This window comes from Camelus dromedarius, chromosome 10 (assembly GCF_036321535.1).
Source record: "Camelus dromedarius isolate mCamDro1 chromosome 10, mCamDro1.pat, whole genome shotgun sequence".
In the NCBI taxonomy this organism is placed as follows: domain Eukaryota; kingdom Metazoa; phylum Chordata; class Mammalia; order Artiodactyla; family Camelidae; genus Camelus; species Camelus dromedarius.
The window spans coordinates 51,828,037-51,848,591 of record NC_087445.1 but is presented as its reverse complement, the minus strand read 5'-3'; the positions used below and the strand labels follow the sequence as shown (position 1 = coordinate 51,848,591).

The 20,555-nt window shown below is 41.6% G+C and overlaps 1 protein-coding gene across 4 annotated transcripts in view; it reads right to left on the bottom strand.

Moving 5' to 3' along the window:
* Positions 1-20,555, bottom strand: part of PLPPR1 (phospholipid phosphatase related 1) — a 353,659-nt gene that overhangs the window by 42,055 nt on the left and 291,049 nt on the right. The window lies entirely within an intron of this gene.

The window sequence follows — 20,555 nt, the reverse complement described above, 5'->3', positions numbered from 1 at the left end:
GTTAAAGCCTAGAAAGTTTAAGGGCAATTGTCAGAACCACACCCTAAATTACTGGCATATGTGAGAGCATTGTGCAGGTATCCTACGTCAGTCATAACTTTTATCCTTTCCCAAAACAGTTTGCCTTTATTCCAAAATGTTTTCTACCAGTAAAAAAAAAAAAAAGTACTTTGCTGATGATCACATCTTATCATAGACATATATCCATCATAAGGTTTGGAAAGAAAAAGGGATACAATTATCCTCTCATTTGATTCAGAAATGTCCCAGATACTCGCTGAGTAGTAGCTGAGGAAATACGGAAGTGCCAACATTACTCTTCTCATTCACATTTGGGAACACCAAAACGGCAAGATAAGATGGTGATAAACGTAGATTGAAAAGAGGTCTTTGAGGTTATGAAATTACAATGAAGCTGGAAAAGCTTTTGAAGATCTTCCCATCTAAAATCTTTATTTCATAGGTGAGAAAACTCAGGTCCAGCAAGAACTGCCCACCACTAGATTATTGGACACGTAAACATGTGCTTAGAATGACAATCAATAAAGCAGGAAAGCTAAAATGGAGAAAACTATTTTTAAATGTTGATTTGCTTAAAAGTATCAAAGTAACCATTTTGGGAAAAAAAATCAGAACTTGGCTGGACATCTTTGTACATCTTTTATGGCTTAAAATAGTTTCTATTTGGAAGTACATATGGAGCAGGGAGGGGGTAACCCTAATCTCTTGAGAATTTTGGAAGTCTAAAGTTCTTCTTCCAGTTTTGGAATGACTAACTCAGGGTCATGTAGCCACAAGTGTTAAATCTGGAACTAGAAACCTACATTTTCTGATCCCCAGGAGAAAAAACACCTGCGTTATGGCATCAACTAGGCATGCTATACAGAAGTGTGGAGAGTTACGGGGGCAGGCACAGTAGCTCAACTCTAATGCAGGCAGGTATCGTCTGGCATTTTTATCCATGTTCATATCCACTTCTTTAGCCACAGCACTGAAGCAGAGCCTCATCCTCTGCCCAATCTCTGAAACCAGGCACAGTGTCTACTTCTGGGATATTATCGCTGTAGTTCCTCCTCACTCTAGTAGAAAGCATCACTTCCTTTAAGGGTCATTTGGATTAAGAATGCTCCCCAAACCTTCCATTTTCTTTAACTCATTGTCTTCTCTCTTTGGTTCAGAAGGCTCGAGTACCTCCAACTGTAATGTGTCTCTACCTTCTGGTCTCATCCATCACCACCTTTCTTTATCTCCAGGTAGGACCCAAATCACACTTCCCAGTCACTATCCCTCACATACAATTTGTTTCTGGCTCTACAAGGATGACATTCTCTTTGGCATTTTCTCCCCCTCCTCCCTGTCACAAGTGCTGACCATCCAGTGATCTCTGGACACTCGAGTGTTTCTGTGCGCCTGAACTTGTTTATTGGCACCGCGTGTAAATTACAGGCTCATGCCAGCCGTCTCTGCTGGTTCGAGCATTTTGTTTATTTTCTCTTCAGCAAAAGAGAAGAGACTTGGGTAATGACGGGTGATTCTGCTGGCAGCTAGTTTATAAAGTCAAGGACACGATGTTTCTGTTTCTTTTGTGCTTCACTGGTTAGCTGAGTTGACCCAATGGGAAGGAATCTAGCCAGCTGATCTGAGTATTTTGGAGCTGCGAGAACACTAGGATTCCAACAGTATGTGGGCTTTGCCTCTAGGGCTCTCTCTGTCTCTTGCACAGGCCTGATCTGATCTCTGAGTATCTCATCTATGTGGCGGGAAACACATTCTTCTCTCTCAGCATCAACAGCCCTTGGGAGAAATCTGCTTGGAGAACAGGCAGGATAGATGGCTTTTTGCATAAAACAAACAAACAAAAGATGGCATCTAGCCCCCTCTATTGAGGAAGAATATTATATTTTATTTTTGTGCTACCACTTCCACTTAAAAAAAAGGGCAAGGTGAAAGTAAAGTAAATGAAAGCAAAAACATGTATGTACACACATACATATATACATATATATGTAAGAGGACTCAATACAAAACCGAGGAAAGAAACTTTTAAAACCTAAGAATTGTCTTAACATCATATATGTCAAAATCAATAGTAACAACACTAAAAAGCCATGGTCGGTATGCCTACATTTGAAATCTATAGGAAAAAGCTTGAATTGCTGCTTGGCCAATTTAATCCTGAAAGCAGCGTTCAGAGAGAACTGAATGAATGAATCAGTCAGTCAGTCAAGGGCAGGTGACTCAGGATGGCAGAGGTAGACGGGATCCTGGGCAGCCCCCAGTGCAGAAGTGACCCATCAAAAGCAGTCAGCTTGCCTTGGCTCCCCCCCTGAGCAGTCAGAAACCCCTTCCTGTCATTTTCAAGCTGTCCTCAAACTCCCTGGAGCGTCCCCAGTAATTCAGTTAGAGGTGCACAGAAGCAAAAATAGAACAGTTCAGGTCCTGATTTCTTGGTTGCTTTTCTGTGGAACATTCTCTTGTGACCACATATTAAAAAGAAGCTGAAGCACTCATTGTAGGAACAGAGACAGCACGTTGACTCTGCTTCCACGAGCAGAGAGGTCCGCCTCGCAGCACTGATGACAGTGCACAATTAGCCATTGGCGTCCTCCCTCCTGCTGCCTGTCCTGGGCCACGATTCATCACTGTCTAGGTTTGTCACTGGTGCCAGCTGGCACACTTGCCATCTCTGCTGCCTTCTCCAGCCCCATTTAGGGAATGCATGGAGGGAGGCCATAATGTTGGTGTCACATGAGCAGATGGTGAGGCTGTCCTGGTAGAACGGTTGATGACACCAGTGTGAAAGGAGCAATTATGGCTGTGGGGAGAGAAGAAGGTGTAAGGGGCTCACATACCAGGGATTCTCCTCAGCCGTCACTTCCCAAGAATGACAACCCCACACGTGAAAGTGCGTTATCTCCTGATTATGCCACAGAGATTCAGAAGGCAGAAGCCAGCAATATCTGGAAACTAGCCTCTCAGCGTTGAGAGCACTGCGTTTCTACCCAGGCCCTCTGCTGACTGGAGAAAAGTGAGTGTCCCTGAGTGACAGCTGGGGAGGTCACAATGCGGAGGGAAGAGGCTGAGATGACAAGCACGTTCTCCTTCGGTCAGTGAAGTCTGAAGCGATTGCGGACCATTAATTTATCTGACGTGATGCCAGCTGGGAGAGCAGGGGACGGACAATGGTGCTGATCCTGCGAGTGAATACGAGTGTGTGTGTGTCCAGGGGTAGGGGCAGGCACATGATGTGGGAATGAGAGGACTGGTACCTGGTCTGGAGGGTCAAGGGCATGTTTCGTACTGACGAGTCCTAGTGGTAGGTGACCAAGCTTCTCAGTGTGCCCACGACCAAGCTGGGGCATGGGACTTTCAGTGTGAAAACAGAGATAGTCTTATACTAACTGGGATGCTGGGTCACTCTCCCTGAGACAGTGAATACTTCCCTCCCCAAAGGGCTTTCTTGTTCTGGTCTGGCCAAGAGCTATCAAGGCCAATGCCAATTAATCAGTTAACCAACAACTGTTTGTGAGAACCCCCTCTGTGTTCAGTCCCAGACTGTGTTATGAAGGTGGGAATTCTCAGACACACTCTCTGACCTTAAGCAATTTGTGATCCAATTGGGGATCACTCATCAACACAGGAAACAATGATCCATAGGAGGGTGTCCGCCAATCCCAAGTTTGGGTTCTTATGTGGTTGCATGTGTTTAGTGAACTGGCAGGGATGGGTGTTGACAGAGGAGAACAAGGGCAGAGGCTATTTTGTGAAGGAGCAGTGAGGGCAGGAGGATGGGGGGGGCATCATGGTGTCTGTTGAGGATATTGTTTTTGACTAAGCCCAAGGACCTATGTTCAATTCCATGTAGAGAGGGGATACAGGAAACTCAGAGCAGAAGGAATACTGCATCAGAGTTTAGATGATAAGATCTGGCCCAGTTGTGGCACAGAAGCAATGTGTTAGGACTCCAGGGGCTGGTACACTTGAAAGACCTGCATGCTTCTGAGCATCGAGAAAGAGCGTGCTAGGCACAAGGGTCGGTAGCTGCACATGGGGCTGGGGTGGAGCCCTCATGTGGCACTGATGGAAGAAGCTGGAGGTGAAACACTTGAGGAAACTGACAGTGAGCCCTTGTGAGACATCGCTGGGAAGCCTTAGAAATAAGGGTGACTCTCTAATGGGGGCTAGAAATTCTCCATAAACAACAGAGGCAAGAGTCAAGGAGAAGAGGAAGGAGTTGGAGGAGGAGGAGGAGATAGAGACAGGAAGGGTGATGACCTGCACTAGGTGTATGTCCTGAGAACTGTTTTAAGCACTTTACATAAATTAACTCTTCTGCTGCCCAAGTGCCCTGTGTGGTAGGTTTATTATTATTTCCATTTTACAGTGAGGAGACAGGCACAGAGAGATTACAGGCACTGTCTCAGGTCACACAACTCACAGGGGTGAACCTAGGATGATGACTGTGATGAGGATGTATTTCTCCACACAAACTTAGGCAGCCTTGGGAGAATCAGGTTACAAATATGTCAGCACCGATATCAAGGCTAAACTATGAGCTACAGACGGGGGTACTTTATTCAAATGTCTCCTAGTATCAGTTTCCTCAGCTATATGAAAATTAATAATGACTATGTATTCTGATTTTGTTACAAAAAAGGTTCTATCAACTTCCACCAAATAAAGTAAGCAAGTATCAGTGAGCAGTTGGAACCGAAGAAGAAAGGAAGTAAGTTGTCTAATAGTCAACACAAGAAGGAAATGCTGTTCAGTTTCCCATTTCACAGTAACGAAAGCTAAAAACCAACTAGTGGTTAAAGTAGAATCTTTCTGATATAGTGACTGGACAGGAGTTCATCCCGGGTCCTCGTAAGGGACGTGATAAACAGTGACGATGCTGAGTATGATGGTGCTGTTCTTTATACAGGACCTCATATCTACTCTTCACAGAGGCCGATGATGTCACATTAAAGCAAAACGCACATCGGATAGAACGGAGGAGGTGGGCATTATGATTTGGTCTAGGCTGAACTTGAGAGACAGCTCAATGAAAGGGTAAGAGTGGAGGTCAGACTGCCTGGGTTGGAAACCTGCTCTGCTGCTTACTAGGTGTGTGACTTGAAGAAATGGAGGCACAAGAATTTATTAGTAAGTGGGGCTAATAATGCTATAGCACCTGCCTCTTCAGGGCATCATGGGGATTAAATGAGGACTGTGCAGTAAGTATTTAGAGCACTATCTGACTCAAAAACAGTATTTTCTGAGAGAATGGATAGACTATGTATTCTTCAACACTCTTTTTTTTTCCCCAACACTCCTTCTTAATTATAGTTTCTCTCAGGTTTTAAAAACTACTGGGTAGCAGTGAATTAGATATTACCTTTGAGTAAGTATCCTGCTAGTGAAATACAGACCTGTGTCTTTTTTTTTTTTTTTAACAGACTTCATTGTTTAATAATACTTAAATGTTATTATTAGAGTAGAAAGTGGAAGGAACTTTGATCAGGCTAATCTCTGTAGGACAAATCTCAAATTTTCCACATTCCAGTTTCTTCTGTGAGAAAAGATTAAGTTACGTTTTAAGTTGTAATAAGAATTGAGGATTTATATATAAATATTGATGACAGTACTTTGACACATAGTAGGTGCTTAATAGCATCCCTGTTACTTATTAGTTTCCTTTAATGTTGTTATATCTTAATATGTCCCTTATATATGGTGGCTTTCCAAACTGCAGGTCTCAATCCATTAGTGAAACAAATGTACACATGTACACAATTTGGGGATTCAACTAGAATTTTTTAGTGAAAAAGAACAGAACAGAATTGAACATATCAGAGAATTTTACACATAGTAAGGACAAGTGTTTTTATGTTAAACTTTTGTTCAGTATGTAACATTTAGGCAGATGGAGTATGTTTATCTTACTATGGATTGCAAAAAAGTCCTTCACTAAAACTTGATTTTATTAGATATCTGTCTCACAGTGTGCAAGTTCCTTATACTATAGTGACTAAGACACAAAGTTCATATCTCAAATCCACTGATTACTACTAAATGTTTTGGAACCAATTGCTTACCCTGTCTATGCCTTAGTTTCCTCACCTGTGAAATGGGTAACTCATTCCTCACAAGGGAAATTTCTCCTGAAAGCTGTATGAGAACTACATGATTTACTACATCAGAACCATGTAGCTGGTGCTCAGTAACTGCTAGCTGTTATTTTATTAAGACTTAAGTAGAATATAATTTTTTTTTTCTGAATAAGCAAACACTATCACATGCAGTAAAGTACATAAGAGAAAAAAAGTCATTATAGTAGCCAGGACTGAATAATCAGCTAGTGTTTCCATCTACAAAAGAATGCTTTTTGATAAGCATCTTATTTCCACAGATATGAGTTTTCAAGGGTCATATCACTATTCTTAGTTTTATTATTTGGAAATGATACTAGCTCTCAAGATATGAAGGAATAAAAATATAAAGCAATTAGTCCTCCTTTGTCAATCCTCCTTTAATTATCTATTATATTTTTGTATTTTCCAAAAGACTTAAAAATTATTTTATTGTGGTAAGAACACTTAAAATAAGATCTACCCTCTTAACAAATGTGTGAGAGTACCACATGTTATTAACTACAGGCCTTACTCATCTTGTTTAACTAAAACTTCATGCCTGTTGGTTAGTGACTCTCCATTTCCCCCTCAGACCTGTGTCTCTCTTAATTAACAGGCAATTAAGCTGTGGTTAAGAATGCCATCCTCTTGTGAAAACTGAAAAGCTTCCAACAGACTAGCGCCTGCATGAGAATCCATCCACTCTTCTTTAAGGAGAACCAAAGGGGCACCCGCAGACAAGGATATGCAGATAAAATGAGAAACTGTTCAGTTACTCAGTGAGTATTGACTGAGTGCCTACTACACGCAGACATTGGGGGTTTTCAGTTGTTAACAAAACTGAATAACAAATAACAAAACAGACATGATTTTTGGACTCACTTTTGGGGCTTTCAATGGGGGAGATAGGTATTTTAAAAGCAAGTCCGAAGAAGTGATAATATGACTCTTAGTGGCTGACCACATAACCAGCTATATAACTTGAAATGCATCCTCTTACAAGCTGCCCGGGGAGAATGATGAGTTGCCCTCATTTAAAGAAGAGAACACTTCACCAAGCTCACAGAACTAGCGAATGGTGGAGCCAGGATTTGAACTCTGGTGCCACTTAACCACTCTTTATCTTTACAACGTGTAATTAGCATAACGGGACGGATGATATTTGTAAAATGCTTAGCCTAATGCCTACTTAGCACTTAGTACGTGCTCAGTCCTTCTTTTCTCTGATTCTTTGATTTCTATGTGCTTGTCCTCTTCAGTGCTTTTTCACATGGCTCTGGGGAAAGAGTAGGGGTTGACTGAATACCCCCACCCCCATCATTCTCCTATCTTAGCATTTAAAAATCCTTCTTTCTCCTGCTTCTGGCCATTCTGCCTCCTTTAATTTTTCCCTTTCTTCTGCCTGGCCTGTAAATGGTACTGCTCTCCTAGGGTCTCTCTTTACCCCTCCTTTCATTTTCTTTCCATGCTGTCTCCTCGGGAGGTCTCATCTCTTTCTACAGCTTCCATTCCTACATTGATTGCATTGGCTCTTCCATGACTATTCTTGCCCCTGCACATGCTCTCGACCACCAACCGTGTGCTATACAGACTCTCCAAATATCACAAATCTGAAACGAAGTTCAGCCTTTCTCCTCCCCTCAACCTGCAACTTCTCTTGAGTTCCCAATCCTGGTATATCCAGCCAAAGTCTCATCACCCAGGCTAGAAATCTCAGCGTCTTCTTGAACACTTCCTCCTCCCTCCTGCTTTCTTGTTCTTCCTCATCCCAGACCTGATGTCGGCTCCCAAGGCTTTCTTACTGTAGTACCTCTCCTATATATCTCCTTTTTCTTATGCCAACTGCCGTGTTCTGATTCAGGCTCCCTATTCTCTCGTCTACACTGTCAAAATCTTGTCCTCCCTGCTCATGCTGCCTTCGGGATCTCAACCCCTTTACAGAATTACTTATTCTGCTACTGAAAGTTATGCTCCTAAGGCAGGACTATGATTATGTCATTCTATTCCAAAATCTTCAGTGATTTCAGGTAAATCGAGCAATTTTCTCTGTATTTCACACACTGGGCTTTGTCCTACCAATGTTTTTGGTAAGGGAGAGAAGCCTCCATTTGAGTAGAGACCCACCCGGTGAACCCCATCAGGCATTGCTCCTCAGGCAGCAGAAAATACACAGGTCTACCTCTCAGCCTGGGCTGCCTACATCTTCCTCTTCGGCCACTCCTTAAAGAACAAATGCAGATACCACATCCTGGTCTTTTTTTTTTTTTTTTTTTTGCATCTCCATACTCCAGCATCATGTAGGTTATTTATTGGTGAATAATATGGAGAAATGTTGAGTGTATGACAATATTTTCAGGAAGCTTCACAACTACAATAAGGAAGGGAATATTATTGGGTCTAGGTTAAGCTAAATTGGGTCACAAAATGTTCTCTTTGATCTTCTGCCATTAGGGATATATATTTTTTAATGCAAAGACATGGATTAATACATATAAGGAATGTTAAATGTACAGTGGCAAGAAACTGGCAAGCAGAGCTAATATCAGAGAGCAGGGAAAAATTTCAGAATGATTCTGACATTTGACAACATTCCTTGAGGACAGAGGTAAAATCCTGCAGCAAGGTTTGCTGTGCAGCAACGGCAGGGCTTAGTACAGTGGAAGGCCTAGAACTCTGGCCTCAGAGGCTCACTGGCCTCGCCCTTCCGTGACCCTGCCATTCACCGGGGCTGCTGTTGCTTCAGACAGGAGACAGGGAAGGTCTCGCAGCTCAGTAGATGTTAAGTGTGTGAGAAAAATGAGAGTGATGAGATGAAGAGTCAAGAGAAGTCTTTGAAAGCAAGCCCTGGATGACTTTGATGTGCATTTTACTTACTAAAAAGTGAGATAGAGAGGTGGATGGAAGCAATTCACAAATAAGCCCCGGGGTCTGTAGCTCTACAGTCCTACTACCTTCTCTGTTAAAACAAACTGAGGTTGATTTGGATGGTAATCTAGGTATGAGACACCATGAGAAATAGAATTAAATGAGACTTGGAGAAACTCTTTACAGATGGTAAAGCACCATACAATATATAAAGCTCCACATACTATTACACATATTAAACAAATGTGTGTAATAAGTGACTAAATTAAGAAAAACATACCAGGACAATATGAGAGAGAAACAGTCAAAAATAGCCTGAGGAGGTATAAATGTTTATATTCCTGGGATTTGCTTTAATTTATGAACACATTCAGGCCCACAGTCTAATTCTCCTTCATGTCAAAGGACAGTGACTTTAAGCCTATGAGAGATTGAATTAAAAAATCAATCCTCATTCTTTCTTTTCTTCATTTTATTGTAGTGGGCAGAATTCTAAGCTGGTCTCCAAGATTTCTGCCCCCTGGTGCTCATGAATGGTATAATCTTTCTCTTTGGCTGTGGACAAGACATGAATATAATGGGACATCATCATTCCCTTGATTATGTTACATTATAGGTCAAAGTCCTAGCAACTGTGATGATGTAATTAGGGTCCCTAATCTATTAACTTTGACAATAAAAAGGGAGATTATTCTGGGTGGGCCTCACCTAATCAGTTGAGATGTTTAAATAAAGTCAAGAGATTTGAAGCAGTAGAGATGCTCTCTGCTGGCCTTGAAGCAAACTACCATGTTGTGGAGAGGATCACATGGCCAAGAGTGGTGGGCTGACTCTGGGAGCTGAGGGTCCCCATCCTACAGCTGCAAGTAACTGAATTCTGTCACCCACTAGTAAGCTGGAAGAAGGCCCCTGAGCCTCAGACAGCATCACAGTCCCAGCTGACATTGATTTCTACCCCATAAAACACCTAGCAGAGGACCCTGCTAACTCACACACAGACTCCTGACCCGCTGAAACTGTGATAATAACATGTCTGTGTGGTTTTAAGTGGCTGTGTTTGTGGCACTTTGCTACATAGCACAGAGCACCGAAATACGGGGAGAAGCTCTGTGGTGATCTGTGGACAGGTCAGCCCCACAGAGGCTACTCCAGGGGACAGTGGAACTGCTGCTGTTAGGCTGTCGCTGAGTCTCCATTTGTAGCAGAACCTCCACTTGGCTTCCTCTGCTAAGGAAGTTCCCGAGCTTCCCAGCACTAAGGTTCTCCATTATTATTTTCCTCCTATGATCCCCCAAATTGAAAACTGTTGTTTACTTAACGAATTGTATTCATTTACACTGGAATAATTAATTTGATGTCTAACTTTAAATAGTTACTCTTAAGTTCAGTATAAATGCAGAGATTCTGGCTGGCATGAGACAAACAGAGTAACCAAACCAACTTGTGATTTTTACCCCAAATCAAATAGACCAGATATTTTGGTTATTTCTTATGGGGTTAATGTAGATACACATATATTTGACTCCTACTCAGGCTTTCTGAAACACAGAAAATGGGAGTTGGCATCATTTGAGATGTTCATGCAGACCTTGATTGTCCTTCTCTGATAATTACACACTTAAACCTACACTCATGCTTCTATTGCAAGACAAACACTCTCAGGTTTGACTGTCCCAGTGCCTGACTTCTTTGTAGGAATGAGTACCACTGGGTAAGCTACAGGAATAGCAAGTGGGCTGTCTGAATGCCAGTCTTTAGACTCTGACACCAGAGGCATCACTTTCCTCTTGCGGAGGAAGGGGAGACGGGTGTAGAGGTGAGAACAGCCTTTCATGTGCTGTCCACTCCAGTCAAAAACACTGAAGAAAATCTTTGGAAACAGGATTGCCCAAGCATCCAGAACGGTTAGCCCTACTCAAAGGACTGAAGACTCATGTAGCAGATTTATGTGAATAAGCAGGTCCAAGGGAGGTTTGAGTGGGAATAGGAGAGGAAAATCTCATTCATCTGTGAGAAGGAGGCCTTCTCAATTTTTAAAGAGCCAGTTGAGGAAACTACACTTACACTATAATTTCAAAAGGAAATGTAATTTTCTTGCTATCTTTAAAATTTCCTTCATTAATAATTGAAAGAGGTTTTCAGTAAAAGAGATATGGGCTTAATCAGCAGGCACAGAGACCATGTGAGCAAAACCTGGTATCACAAGTGAGCACATGCGCCCGGGGCTGGAGTCATCATCCCTGCCGCCTTTGCTTCCTAACTGAGCGCTGACTTGCTTTGGGGAGACTGGCTGACTTTCTGCCTAAAGAAAGGCTTTCTCATTTATCCTAACAAATCATCCCAGGTCTTGTGCCTAGTCTGAAGGAAAAAGAGAACTTTGTTCTTACTTCCTTTGGCCTATCCACATGATACTAACATCTACATTAAAACCCTAATATATGATACTCCAAGTAAAGGTAACTTAATAATTTCAACAATCTAGTCCACTTAATCTAAGGACAATATGACAGAATGAGAGTTCAGCCCAACAGAAGTAACATGCCTAGTCATTCCAGGTCCTCCTGTAGTAGGATTACGGTTTATGGGACTTCACGGTATTTTTGATCCTATGCTTTTCTTTATTTGAGGATGGGGTCATGTAATGTGTTTTCCATCATTAGGAATACTTTGGTATGGGACGCTCGGTGTAGATGTCATAAAGAACCCAGAAGTGGACGGACATTAAACATTAAAGCCCCTGAAATTGCCCTGGAAGTTGGCCAGCCCTGATTTCCTGTGTTTCCCTCTACCAAGCTGGGAGGCCCTAAGGGAAAGCATCCTTCAAATCTGTAACCCCCACTTAGCACAGGTATCTAATAGGCATTAAAAGACAGCAGTTGTGTGAATGGATGAGATTCTCTATTTTGTTTCCCTCATAGTAACTCTGCCATCTGTTCAAAGAATATCTGACCTGAAACATTTTGGGATGCCTTGTTAGTATATTGGTTAAAACCAAAGTTTTTAATATAAACCAGCATGTTCTGAACAGTGTTCTCTGGTATGAAGGATGTTAATAGGTGCTTTGGAGGGAGGGAGATCTGTGGTCCAACAAAGTTATTATAGTTTTCCTCTTAAAAATATATATTTTCATGGAATTAGTGTTTCATGGTTTTAAAAGGACACTAGAGATAGAGATATAATAGACTGCTATTTAAATATTAGATTCACACTGTTATCGCAAATTAAAAAATTGAGAGTTCCTGTTATTTAGAGCAAGAATCCTTTTCTCATCATAAGCTTTTAAATTATAGACTTAGGGAAAAAAAAGGCACTTGAAAAATGATTTTATGACTCTAAATTAGAATGGACACATAAAACTAACTGAATTTTCTGTATGCCACATACAACAAACATTAAATATTCCAACTGAAAAATAAAATTAAGGAATCAGGGTAGAGCTTCCTATGTTTGCTTTCAAATAATTTTAAACAGAAGTACTTAAGATACCATTTTAATTTTCCTACCAGAAAGGAACACGACTCTTCTTTCTCTGTAGGCATTGCTAAGTTACTTGGGAATTAGGCAAAGAAGAAAAGGAAGAACTTTCTTTTAAATCAACCAATTTTTTTTAATTAAAATAGGTAAATCTCAACATTGCAAAAGATTTAGATGATCTCATTTTTCTTTAAAAATTACTGATAGGGATTTTCCTTATTTCCCTTCAAAACACCAAGTAAGTTGCCTCTAGGACAATGCTTTCCCCAAACACTAGGAAAATCCTGCATAAATGAACACAGACCTGAACCTCACTTAAACTCCCAGTGAATGTCAGATCACAGATGCTCAGGCCCACACCTGCTTCACTCTGGCTGCATTTAAACAAAGCCAATTATCCTGGTGAAAGAAGTCAGGTGAGCATCGAGGGTGAGCTGGCTCACTAGGTGTTTCCCATTGTGGGAATGATGTTTCGCAGTGAGGGAAATGTTCTATATCTGCAATCTCAATATGGTAGCTGCGAGTGGTGGGTGGCTATCAAACCTTTAAAATGTGGCTACTGCAACTGAAGAATGGAATTTTAAATTTCATCTTAATCTCTATAAATAGCCACACACGACTGGAGGCTACATATTGGACAATGCATGACGGCTTTGCATTGGCAGGGTGATACCACGAGCCAAACATAAATTTGAACTTTTAAATTTTTTTGGTTTTGTTGAGAAATAATAGACATGCATCACTATATAAGTTTAAGGTGCACATTGTGATGGTTTGATTTACACATATTGTGAAATTACTATGATAGGTTCAGCTAACGTCTATCTTCTCATATAGATACATTAAAAAGAGAGGAGAAAAAAAGGAAAAAAATTTCTCCTTGTGATGAGGACTCTTAGACTTTATTCTCTTACCAACTTTCCTATATATCATAAAGCAGTATTAGCTATAGTCATCAGGTGGCCCATTACTTATTTTTAACTGGAACTTTGCACCTTTTGATCACCTTCCTCCAATTCCGAAACCCTCCACCTTCCATCTCTGGTAGCCACAATTCTGATCTCTTTCTCTGAGTTTGTGAACCTCTTTAAAAATAAAACATAATACATAATGGTATACATTGAAAAATACATCACTGTAATTAACATGTGGAGTGTATTCTTCTAGACATTATTTTCTCCACAGGCGCATGAACATACACAGTCACAGGTAGACTTTAACACATGTAGAGTCACGCTGTGCATGCTGTTCCATAGCTTGTATTTCTCTTAACATATCTTGACCGTCTTTCTATGTTAGTGCCTAGGATCTTTACAGTTATGTGAGCCCATATGTTCTGACTGACACAGGTATTCAGGAACCAGGTTCACCTTTAGGGTTAGCACTGTGGGTGTATCTCAGAATAAAAGAAGAGAGCTCTGTGTGATAGCCTGAGGAAACTGACATATACTTAAAAGTAACTAACTGAAGGGTTTTGAACAGAAAACTCACACTATTAAACCTGTCATTGAAGAGGGTGACATTGACAGGAATCTGTATTAGATGAGAGCAGAGACCCTTGGCAGAGAACTTAGAGTTGGTATAAAGGTTTGTTTACAGGTCAGTTACCAGGTACTCAGAATGCCAGTAATACCCCAGTACTATTATTGCATTTCCAGAGCAAGCTCACAAAATCCAATTTAGCTCTCCCCTCACAGTAGAATAGGAGTAAAATATTGTCCATTGTAAGTTCAGTTTTCAACTACTATTGTGAAGAGATAAAGGAATTCATTCATTAAACTTTTATTGATAAGCTATTATATGACCAACATCAGGGAAACAGCAAAATAAAAGTTTCTGCCCACATGTGGGAGGCAGTAAAAAGAGCAGACTTGGGGGCTGAGGAAAACAAGAATTTCGTGAACACATAAATTTTGAGATGCCCATTAGATATCCAGAAGAATTGTCAAGGAGGCTGTCAGATACGTGGGTTGGAGATACAATTTGGGAGTGATCATAGTACAGGATCTCTTAGTGAGCAAAAGATACTGAACCAGGACAAGACTAGGGCTGGAGAGAATGTAACATTGAGTCAAGAATAATCTCCAAAGAATAAGGGGAGGTGGTCCAGGACCTCGTATAAAGGTACCAAGCAGGCAGAATGAATGGTATTGACTGATGCCATGAGTTTCTAAGCTGAGTGACTTTTAAGGAAAGAAGGACAGTAATCTGGAAGAGGCAGTGAGGAGCATGAACAACAGCTATCCATCTCCAAGTCCAGCAGCACAAGGGGAGTGGGAAATAAAACCTGGCCACTCGGGAAGGCTGCCAGGAAGCGATATAATTAAGGCCAAGTTCAGAGTAAGAAGAAGAAGGAACTGTTCAGAGAAGGTTAAGAAGATAAGGGACTTTACTGATGACATACCTATGAGTTTTGGAGTTTGTATGGCAGCAATGTAGGGCTTGAGGAAGGTGGGCAATGGAGTCAATTAGAGATGCAGGGAGATGCCGGGCATGAGAGACCACGGGGTGAGAGATGATGTGGAGTCCTTGTCTTCTAATTGTGGTTGAAGTAGACGGGGACAAAGTGCAGGACAGAATTAGCCCCAGTGTCTCTGAGGCAGATTAGTGGGGCTTTACTGAGAAGGGAGGAAGAGACAGAGAGCTCCTCTGTGTTGTGCTGTGAGTTTAAAAAAAATAAGCCTTTGGGTGCTAATCAGGAATGCGACCATTTAAAAACTGTTTTTATGGTGAAATATGTTTTCCTGAGTTGTGGCAGTTAGCGTATCTTTAGGCATCTCGAGGCATAGTGGATTCTACCTTTATCTCAACAAGCATGTGTTGAAAATCTATGATGGTACCAGGCATGGAAAAGGTCGGAAAGGAAAGCAGTCATCTCCAGGAAGCACCAGGCCTAAATGCCGCTGTGCCTGGGGTCTAGCGGGTGATAAGAGACATGGCAGTTTCAAAACCTTTTCTTGGCCTTTAGGATTTCAGGAGGTGCATCTCCTCCGTCCCTAGAGCAGAAGGGCCAGTACTCTCATGTTAGAGACTATGGCGCAGAAACGCCTGGACCAATTTATAACAAGCACCCAATAAGTGATCAGAGAATGGCACAGATACAGGGCCAACATCTTCATTGTTCAAAATGTAGAGGACCTTAAACCCATCACCCACACCCAACCAGGCTTCCTTCCCCCTACCCCTTTTTTTAAACAAAGAAGAAAATCCAAGTAAAAATGGTAGTTTGAAGTCAACAGAACTAGAAATGACAAAAGCATGCCAAATGTGCCGTAATCATGACCGACAGCACCGGTAAGTCTTGAGACTCTTCCCGTGGAAACCAGCTGGGTCTTCAAATAATTTCCCACAAGGCACTCCAGGTAGTCATTTACCACCTGATGAGAATTACGCCACCTGTGATGACACAGGGGATGCCACCTTTTCACGTACATGAAGTGGGTCCTGAAATAGGGTAGAATACCACCAGGTTTTCAGTCCATGCTTGGATGATTCCTGCGCTCCTTCAAAACACCCACCTTCCTGAGACAAGAAAATTCTGATTCTAAACTATCCCCTCCAGAGGAAAGGCCCAAGAGGCAATCTAGCATGGGGTGTTGCCAGACAACTGCTCATCAATGGCTCACTTTAATTTTGGAGGAAGTTGGTCGCTTCAGTAAAGATGGCTGCCTCTTGCCCCGGGTAAGACCCCAATTCTATCAGCCGACAGTGTTGCTGGATCTTAGAGTTTGGCATGGAAGCTGATGCAGTCGTGGCGATTCAACTAAATTTAGAGCATGGAGGAAAGATTTTTTTTTCACCTCTAATCTTAAGTTGTCCCCAAATATAATTTCATTAGGAAGATGCTATTAGACCACTTTTCAGTTTGAGTCTTAGCCTGGGAGAGGCTTTCTTCACCTTGTCTTTGGAAGAAATGTCCAGCTGTGTGGTCAACCACATAAGCTCAATTAAACAATTCACTTCAACAATTTCATTTAGAGAAGCAGGTGCTGAACAGATACAGCATTTTTATTCTTATGTTCTCTCTAAATTGAACTAAGATAAGAACAGGCATTAAGCTGCTTAGGGATTTGAATTAGAGGAACAATTATTTTAATACACATGATAGGAGAAAGGCTTTCAGAGCTCATAATCTCCTGATTCTTATGAAAAACTGTCACTCTCTGGATATCCATGCTTGACTGGAGGTTCTGCAAAGTCATCTAAGCCTCCTTTTCTCACTTTTATCCTCTTGGGTTGATTTTTGTTCCTTTTTGAAAACCATTGTTCCATTTAAAAACTTTCTGAACACAATGCATAATCTGTATCATTTAGCACTCTGAGTACTCTGCCATTTATATTAAGGTGCATACGACGGAGCATGCCTTGTCAATGGAAATTTATTCAATGAGATGTGAAATTACTTTAGAAGCCACATTTAGAGCATTTAATTTGAGCCAGGCATATTGAGCTGCAAAGGTTCAGGAAGTTAGCTGTATTCTTAAGCAGTTAATAATTGTTCATCACAAGGCATCTTTTCATTCTTGACCGCTGCCTCCACCTTTGGACCTCACGAAACAGCCACTAGAGGATAGGGAATCCAGTGCATGAAAGATAATTTCAATGGTGTCTTCACATTTTCATGACATCTTTGGCATCAGAACTGCTATAATAGAGTGTGCAGTCAGGGTGCTGGTTTGAGTCCCACCAACTGACACCTTACACCTCACATCATCAGCCTCTTACAGTCTCCAAAAGTCACTTCTGAAAACTTACTATTTCTGTATGACTTAACCAGGCTTAGCCTAATCCCTTCCTGGGCACAGACTCTCTGATAAGGAGGATAGGAGCTCTATTCTCTGGGAATCAGGAAAAATATTTTTAGCTGGATATTGAAGAGGAGGTTACAGTCACTCAAAGACTGAGAGATGTGGGAGACAGAATAGCAACAATCATGCACCTTTAATTCCTAAAGATATTCCAATGAGTACTCTGGATCTAAAAGACACATCCTTCCACCTGGGAGCCCATGAAAAATCAGTGCGGCTGACTAAGAGGTCCCCTGGGATTGTGAACATAGACCAGCTATGGTGTTCCCCGACTGGTACGTGGCAGGTGTTCCCTGAGTGCTTGTTCAGTGAATGGATGGACACCAGAGTAGAATGATCCATACACTGGCCAGATGGGTCCTGATCCACAGACACCACACCAACAGCCCACGTTCTCTCCAGAGCCTCATGACAACTATTAACAACAAGGAATCCTCTGTAAATTGCCACAGAGTAAATCTAAACCCCGTTAGAAACTGAAAACACTTTCCCTTATAAATCTCTCTTTAGATCCCCTTCCTTTCCCTTTGATGGCTGTAAAAATCCTCTTCCCAGACGCTGCAGTGAAGGACAGGTTGACATAGCACCCAGCCAGGTCACCTAGGAGCCTGGGAGGGGAGGAACGAGAGGGAGTTGGAGTTGCCTGTGTGTTGCTTCTTTGCGTTCTCGCTCTCTTGTTGGAGAATCTTCTCTGGAGGCTGATTTCTGAATCCAGTTGTCTGAAGGCTGGGCTCCTGATGACATGTCAATGGGGCCTCCCTCCTCTAGGGAGCTGCTGCCTGTGGCCCCGGGGAAGAGCCCTGACGCAACTGGAGCAAAGGCTGCTTGGGGGGGGGGGGGCACCTGTCAGCATGGCTACTGTGGTAAATGAATGGCATGAAAGGCCCCGATTCCCCTCCTCTCCCTGTGCCCACACTCTTTCCCGTGTTGTTCCTCTTACTGAAGAGCAGTGACTGACTTTGGCCAACAGGATGTGGGCACATGTGACTATAAGCAGAGGTGTGAAAGCACTTGGGTGTCCCCATTATTCCTGCACCCCTGCCTTTGCCAGGAGAACATGCCTGGGTGAGCCTGCTGCAGGGCTGCATAAAATACATGGTGGAAAGCCAGGTCGCCCCTGGTGACAAATGACTAGCACCCAGATGTGTGAGCCCCCAACAGTAGCTGGTCAACTCTCAGACCTATACGTGAGCCCAGCCAAGACCAGAACCGCCCAGGACAGCCTAAGCAGTCTACCCACAGCCTCACAAGCTAGATAACACCCATCGTTACACACCACCTACATTTTGGAGTAGTTTTTAATGCATCATTATTGTGCCCATAGACACCGGACACAGCCACTTTCTTTTGCTGTAGGGGTAGGACAGTTCAGTGCCAAAGGAACCAGACTCTGGAAGTCAAGAGCTCGGGTTTAATTCCTGTCTCTGCCTGTTGCTGACCCTGGAGTCACTTAATCTATACCTGTTTATTCATCTATAAAATGCAGACAATAGTATTTACCAAACAGGGGCTGATGTGAAGATTAAATGAACTAATTATGTATGAAGAGCTTAGAACAGGCTCTGGCACCGTCAGCACTATGAACATGCTATTGTCATTTGCTATTACGCTGGTTTGCCTTGGTGAAAAGAGAATCAAGTAGTTTGACCCTTTAATGGCCACCGCCTGCTCCTGTCTTAATTAAGGAATGTCAGTGGGGTTTTTCCAAAGACTTTTTTTTTGCTTCACATGACGCTGCTATTTTTCTGGATGGGCAAGAGGTTTTATAATCTGGCCTGTTCCTTTTCCGTTCTTCTGAGTCAATCTACCACATCTGCAGATATTTATTGAGATTTTTGTCATTGGAATGTCATTTTTCCTCTAGAGTTCAGTGTTTATACAAACTGTTTTCATATTGTTTTGCAAATTTTGATTGGGATATGGGAGGGGTGATTAGGAGGCTTGTGGACAAGGAGCTATCTGATCCAGAGGTAAGATAGTACAGTTTCAAATAATTGAATATAACCTTATTTATTTAGTCTTTCCTTGTTTGAATTTTTCACTTATTTAAAATAACTTGGCAGGTTAATATGCTTTGCCCCTTTCCTCATATTTCCAGCCTCTGTCAACATGTATAAATTGAAAGCTAACTGGGGAAGCTCTAGTTTGGTTTACATACTGTGTTATTTCTCTGGATCATGGAATTAGAGACTATTGGAATTGGAAGGCACTTTGCAGATTATCTAATCTCTTTACCAGTAAGGAAACTGAGGCTCAGACAAGCTAAGTAAGTTGTTTGAGATACCAGAATGAGTTAGTAAAAGACCTTGGATAAGAATATAGGGCTCTCTCAAGTCCAGTGGGTTCTTCTTTTTTAATTGTTCAGTATTTGATATGTGTAAAAGAATACAGTGTAAATTAGACACATAAGTACCTGAACACATCGCCTGAAGCCATAGACGCTTCCTGTGGACAGTTCACCCTTGAACAACATGGGTTTGAACTATGTGATCCAATTACATCCAAATTCTTAAAAATACACGATCAGATGCAGACCTCCAGGTACAGAGGAACTGTGGATACGGAGGGCCTACTCTAAGTTATACATGGATTTTTGACTGGGAGGAGAGTTGGTACTCCTAACCCCCTGCACTGTTCAAGGGTCAACTGCATGTGCTGTAATCTCAGGCTAAGGATCCTACTGCAGCTCCAACCTAATGCATCCTCCAAAGAGGTCACCGTTTTCCTGAATTTTTAATTTTTCATTTCCTTGCACATTTATATGTGAACCTTTATGTATCCATGTATATGTGTATGTACATATACACACACAGCCTATGTATGTCTTTTTTGCATATTCTGTTTTTTAGTTGTATTTTAGTTAATGTAATTTTTAATAAATTCTAGATGCTAATCTTTTATCAGTTATATAGGTAGCCAATAGACATTCTCAAGTATGATTTATCTTTTTGCTTTATGGCATCTTTTGATGAATATGACTTCTTGGTTTTAGTAATTTCTTTAGTAAGGTTTTCACCACATCAAAGGTATGTTTGATTATATGTCAACACAGAAAAGAGATTATCTCCAAATATAGGAATTTGATATGCACAAGTAATTATCCTAGTCAATCATATATCCAAAATAATCTAAAGCAGTTACTTCATCAGCTATAATCTCTTGATGGTGATTAATTCAAGCCACATTAGTGGCTAAGAAATATAATTCTGTGCACTCATTATGTCACATTTTTCATTTTCCATTTGCCCCACAATTCAGATATAATGTTTATCAAATTTGCAGCTAATTTTGATGT